At 46.4% G+C, this 6194-nt stretch overlaps 1 long non-coding RNA gene across 1 annotated transcript; it reads left to right on the forward strand.

Annotated features, from left to right (window-relative positions):
• Nucleotides 1-292: 292 nt before the first annotated feature.
• On the forward strand, nucleotides 293-2885 carry LOC121136648. The gene is made up of 2 exons (XR_005873692.1): nucleotides 293-351; nucleotides 2506-2885. It is a non-coding gene; the product is annotated as an uncharacterized LOC121136648 (long non-coding RNA).
• Nucleotides 2886-6194: the final 3309 nt, after the last annotated feature.

Consider the following 6194-nt stretch of genomic DNA (forward strand, 5'->3'; position numbering starts at 1 on the left):
ATTCTGCCTGAGTTTGCTTTTGAACAGGAAACAGAACATGAATATGGTAAAATCTCATGAGAATAGGGAAGAATTATCAGGGAGATATAAGCTGAACGGTTCCTCGTGGTCACCAAGGACTAAGACATTTGACTTCCAGCTGATACAATAGAATGAAGACGCTTTCAAGGAACACAACAGAACCATGGCATAGTGATAGGGAAGTCCTGTGTATCTGTCAATAAAGCACTGTTGGCCAATAGGGAAGCAAGATAGGTGGGACTGGGAGTTGAGGAGGATTCTGGGAAAGAGAGACACGGCAGAGACAATGTAGCCTTCCAGAGAAGTAACATGTCCGGACCCTTTTCTCTGGTAAGAGAAATACTTAGATTAACAATTATGGGTTAGCCAGTAAGAAAGAAGCAAATGGCCAACAGCTTCATAATTAATATAGCCTTCTGTGTGTTATTTGGGGACTGCAACTGTGGCAGAGCCCAAGCGGCTGGCGGGGGGGGGGACTACACGTTACAGCATAGGCTTGGTGGTAGTGGCCTGTGTCATATTAGCACTCAAGAGAAAAAAGAAAAGCAGGTGAGTCTCTATGAGTTATGAGGCCAGCCTGGTCTGCATAGCAACTTCCAAGGCAATCAGGACACTGTCTCAAAATAAAGAAAGAGGGGGCTGGAGAGATGGCTCAGTGGTTAAGAGTACCTACTGCTCTCCCAGAGGACCCAGGTTCAATTCCCAGCACCCACATGGCAGCTCACAACTGTCTGTAATTCCAGCTCTGGAAGGACCCGACACCCATGGCAAAACACCAATGTACATAAAATAAAAATAAATTTTAAAAATTAAAGTAAATAAATACTAAAGCATGGCATAAAAGAAATCCTACAATGCCCAGCGCCCAATACAATAGCTAGACTTATAAGGACACAGAAACTGTGAGTGACAACAAGGAGAAAAGTCAGCCAGTAATAATAAATAATAAACAGCCACAAATAAAATCAGCATACAGAGCTTCAAAAATAGTTATTATAAATAAATTCAAGTAGTTGGATAAAATTGTGGACACGATGAAGATGAGAAGGAAAAAGAAGTTATAAAAAAAAGAACCAAAGGAACTTCACTAAATGGGGAAAGGAAGGGGTGAAAATCATCCGGGCACTGTGGATAGCTGGCAGTGATGTGAATGTGGAAAGACTTCATTTGAAGGTACGACAACTGAAAGTATTCAGTCTGAAGGACAGAAGAGGTGATGGAGCCGGACATGGCGGTGCAGGCCTTTAGTTTCAGCATTCAGGAGCACCAGGCTCTCAGTGAGTTAGAGGGCAGCCTTGTCTGTATAACAAGCTCCAGGAAAGCCAAGGCTGTATACTGAGACCCAATCTCCAGGGTGCAGGTCGGGGGATCTAACAGAGTCATTGTGCCCTCAGGGGTGGTGACATTTTTGCTTGTGTAAATAAAGCCTGTTGAAGGTCAGAGAACGGAGTTTGCCAGTAGCTAACCATAGAAGCCTGGAGGTCTGTACACAGACAGACAGGAAGTGAGGTAGTTAGGTAGAAACAGGATGTAAGCAGGGAGAAACAGGAAAATCGTTCTCTTGCCTCCTGAGACTCGAAGGAGGTAAGGTGTGCCGTGGCTTGCTCCTTCTCTCTGGTCTCTCAGCATTTCCCTCTGTATCTGACTCCGGCTACTTATCATCTAGGCCAATTAAGAACTCCATTTACACTCTGGAACAATACCAAAGTGTGTAATACCTACAAAATTAAAGTTTCTGACAGATAAGAGAAATGAGATAACAACCAAAAATGTGAACCACCTCAGAAATTCGATGGTTCCAAGTGCCTGTTACTGAATACAATATAACCAAACACCTTGAAAACAGGAATTTAAAAAAGAAAGAAAGAGGACATCTTTAAAGTGTGGCAATACAAAGGTCTGGAAAGAGGCTGAAGGGCTCACACTGCTCCTGCAGAGGACCCAAGTTCTGTTCCCAGCACCCATGCTGCCAGCTTACAACACCAGTAACTCCAGTTTTGGGAGACTGGAAATATTCATAGACCTGAATACAAATGCTAGAACTTCAAAACAGCTCGACTAAAATACAGGAGAAAATCTTTACAACTTTAAATAAAACATTGGATTTCATTTAAAAAATATATCAACTTTCTTTCTGCTCTTAAAATGACACAGCTGAGGAATGAAAAAGCAAGGTGTCCCCAGCACACACAGAAAGGACAAACTATGTTAACTTAATCCAGGCACTTCATGAAAGATATGTAAATGGCAAATATGCATGGGGTGATCTGAAACACCAGCAACCACCAGGAAAATGCAAGACACAGTGAGGTGTTACCGAATGCTAGACTTGCTAACATTTAAAAAGCTGGCACCAAGTGTCGATGCATAGGTGGGGCAATTTGAACTATTGCTGTTAGAAATGCAGCGTGATAAATCTACTTTGGAAAACAATTCAGTTATTACAAAAGTTAGCCTACACTCCGCTTCTGTGTATTCATCCAGGAGACATGGAAGCATGATTGCATGGCAACGTGTACACAGACGTGCATGAGACTCTCTCCACCGTCAGCTCAAGATGGAAGCAGCAATTCAGACACTCTTCGGTAGGCGAGTGACCTGTGACCTGACCATGAGACACTGCTCAGTGATACAAAGGAGCAGCTACCGATGCCTGGAAGGACAGGCTGAGCCTGTGTATGTGAAATCAAGAAAAAGCAAACCTAATCTTTAGTGATAGAAATTAGCTTAATGGTTGGTTGGATGGATGAAGGAGCCAACCACAGACAGAATACCGAGGGTGTTCTTGGGGACAGCATAAATGTATGCAGTGATTGTGGTGATGGGGATATTTACATTCATCAAAGACACATACCTTTATCAAAGCTCATTGACCTGTGCAGTGAAATGTCTGTTTTTCTTATAAGTAAACTAAAACTAAAATGTACTTGATTTAAATAAACGCATGTTCAAGTCCCCTAGCACCAGCCACAATACACAAAATGGCCAGGCATGGTGGCTCACTCCTTTAATCCTAGCACCAGGGAGGCAGAGGCAGGCAGATCTCTGTGAGTCCAAGGCCAGCCTGGTCTACAGAGTGAGTTCCAGGACAGGCTCCAAAGCTACACAGAGAAAACAAACAAATAAAACACAAAGGCACCAAGCAAATGTTCTTTCTCATCTCCCCCAAGCCAACCACTCTGCTTTCCCTCTGTAGCCCCGCCGATTTTACAGTCCGAGCCTAGTATGTTTCTTTTGTGCCTCTGCCTCTCTAAACCCTCCATCTTTTGAGTGCCTCTTAAAATCTTCCAGCCTGAATGCTTCATGGGCCCCAACCTGGAGCCCTGGAAGCAGTCACCTCTTATTTATTTAGAATCTGTCAAGGTTGGCTATTGGCTTGTGTTTTTCCTGGCTTGCCTGGCTACATCTGCATCTTGCTTCTCCATTGTCTTTTGTTTTTGTTTTTTGTTTGTTTTTGTTTTTTGAGACAGGGTTTCTCTGTGGCTTTGGAGGCTGTCCTGGAACTAGCTCTTTAGACCAGGTCTCGAACTCACAGAAATTTACATGCCTCTGCCTCCCAAGTGCTGGGATTAAAAGCCTGAGCCACCACCGCCCAGCTCTCCGTTGTTTTTAGACTCAGGGATGATTCTGTTTTGAACCCTTCTCACTAGCTGCTATAGAAATACTAGGAAGAATTTCTCATTGTTGTCTAGGGTGGAGCTTCTCAGCCTTGCTGGACCGCTGAAAGTCTCCTGGCCCCAGACATAAGCATCTGGGACATGGAGACTAATCTAGAGAGATGTGAAGCAGAAGGAAAATGGGCTTTCAGCCCAACCCTGCTGTCTTCATCTTATCCATGCCCCCTGTTCATCTGTGGGGTTCTGACCAAACTCAGACTCTGCTTGCTCCTCACGGGTGAGTTCCATGGGTTCCATTGGAGGGAGATGAGAGGATTGTGTCAAACACCTGGTTACTGCTGTTACTGAGGGCTAGGTGGATGGTAGGACCAGGCTCCCGGGTCTGGTAGGGGGTCACGGAGCTGGTATCTTTCTCCAGGCTTCTGCCAGTCATGAGTTCATTTCCCTAGAGAGGAGAGAGACAGGCCGGGTCTCTGGCTCTGCAGCCTTTACAAAAGCATGCTGTGTTTCTTCAGTCCCATCCCCACATCTGGTTATACTTACTGTGCTAAAAATGTATCCATCCTGCTTGCCATGTTCTCTTTTTCAGAACATGGGGCAGCCCCAGGGGGAAAGTCCTCATGAATACCATGCATTAAAAAAAATCAGTCCTGGGCATTTACATATTGCCCCAAAATGAAAATCCATGGCCCAGAGCACACCTCTCTAGAAGCTCTGCATGCTGAAGTTCATGAACTAGGGTTCCACTAAAACCCTCCAAAGAGATGCAGAAGACTGTGTAGGGGACCCAGAAAAATGAATGGGTCTTTTGTCTGCCTATGACAGATTTGCTTCCAAAGCTGGAACAGCAAGGAGGTCAAGAGTCAAGACACCTGATTCTGCCTGTTGACTTTCTGAGTGACCAGGAGCATGTCTTCGGGCCTCTCTTTTCCATCTGGGCATCATCACTTCGGTCTTTGTGACAGCTGTGATTCTGGGAATGAGGCAGAGCGATTTGTCCATGGGTTTGTAGCTGCGCGTGTTCCTGATGCCTAGATCCATGCGTGGCACGTAGGAGACAATCTGCAGATGGTTTTCAAATAAATAGATATTGCAGGATTGTTGAACTATGTGCCTTGTGCATGACCACTGTGACACAGAGCAGCCAGACTCATCCCTGAGCTCCAGTATCCTTGTTACTAGAGCAGAGATAGGAAAGTGCCTGCGATGAGATAGTAGGTCCAGAAAGAATGTTTAACACCAGGTGGATGCTCACCCAGTTGGGGCTCACCCGGCTGGGACTCAGCCTGTGTTTACTGTTCCTTCTATCACATCACACTTCTTGGTTTCTCACAGGCTGTAAGAATGCCCCGTAGTGAGATAGCCTCCCTGCCCGCACCTGTGGTACTGACTCCCCCATGCGCATGCCTCTTTTCTTGGCTCACTAATGCCCTGTGTGGTGATGGGTTTCTCACTCAGTGACCTGTTCTGGTTCTCTTTATGAGTACCCGGGATGAGGTATATGGAGATAACAGTGACTCTTGTCGTGGCTGAGAGGAGATAGGGAGTTCTGTGTGCCTTACCTGGTGTCCTAGCTTTGTCTGCCGCAGCCGGGGTCACACAGTGCTGCTCCCTTCACAGGGAAGAGTGAGACTGAGCTGAGCCGAACTTAAGTACGTTGGAAAAACAAGGCCAGCCCCAGTAGAGTCCTCCGGGATGAGGCATCTGCCATTTGAAGAGATGGAGTCCGGGCTCCTTGAAACTGCTGCTGACAAATGAGGGAGAGAAACCACTTTGCTTGTGGGCATGACATCCAGGAAGATCATCGCCTCTAGCTGTCACCTGTCCTCAGAGGCAGCTCCTTACCCCAGGCCACCTGCTTCTCCTTTCCATTGCTGCTCCCAGTCCTTACCCCTCCTCCTTCCCAATCCTAACCCCTCCTCCCCTGCTTCTGCAGCCTTTGCTCCAAGGGCCTTACTGCACTAAGCCTGCCCTGTCCAGGGCCTCTGCCCTCAACCAGCTGCATGTTCTCCCATACTGATCTCCACTCTCCATTCACCATAGTCCTTCCCCTAAATAACTATGAGTACAATGAAGGAAGGGGCTTTCAATCTTTGGTGATCCCCAGGGTGCTAAGTTCAGTGTCCAGTAGGAGTCCGATAAACGCTTCTCAAATAAGTGGCCTGAGGCTAGAGGACCTCCTCCTCCTCCTCCTCCTCCATCCATTTCCTTCCTCCTTTCCCAACTTCTCCTCTACCTCCCCCACACCCCCTTCCACACAAGGATTTACCCCTGTGTCCCAGGGTAGCCTGAAACTATTTTTGGTCTTGACTCACAACAATCCTCCTGTCTCAGCTTCCCAAAGGCTTTGATGACAGACACTGAGACATGGTGCCTAGATGCTGTTTCATATCTCAAGATGAACGTTTAGAGGGCGATGTAGACACAGGAATGTACACTTATTTCTGGTACCACAAAGCACAGTGCTTGAGAAATGTGCTCTTTCTGGCTGCACACTGGCAAAGAGCTTTGGGCTATAAGGAAACACCGTCTCAGAACTGCCATCAATCTGCATGC

This window comes from Mesocricetus auratus, unplaced genomic scaffold, assembly GCF_017639785.1.
Source record: "Mesocricetus auratus isolate SY011 unplaced genomic scaffold, BCM_Maur_2.0 Super-Scaffold_100676, whole genome shotgun sequence".
In the NCBI taxonomy this organism is placed as follows: Eukaryota; Metazoa; Chordata; class Mammalia; order Rodentia; family Cricetidae; genus Mesocricetus; species Mesocricetus auratus.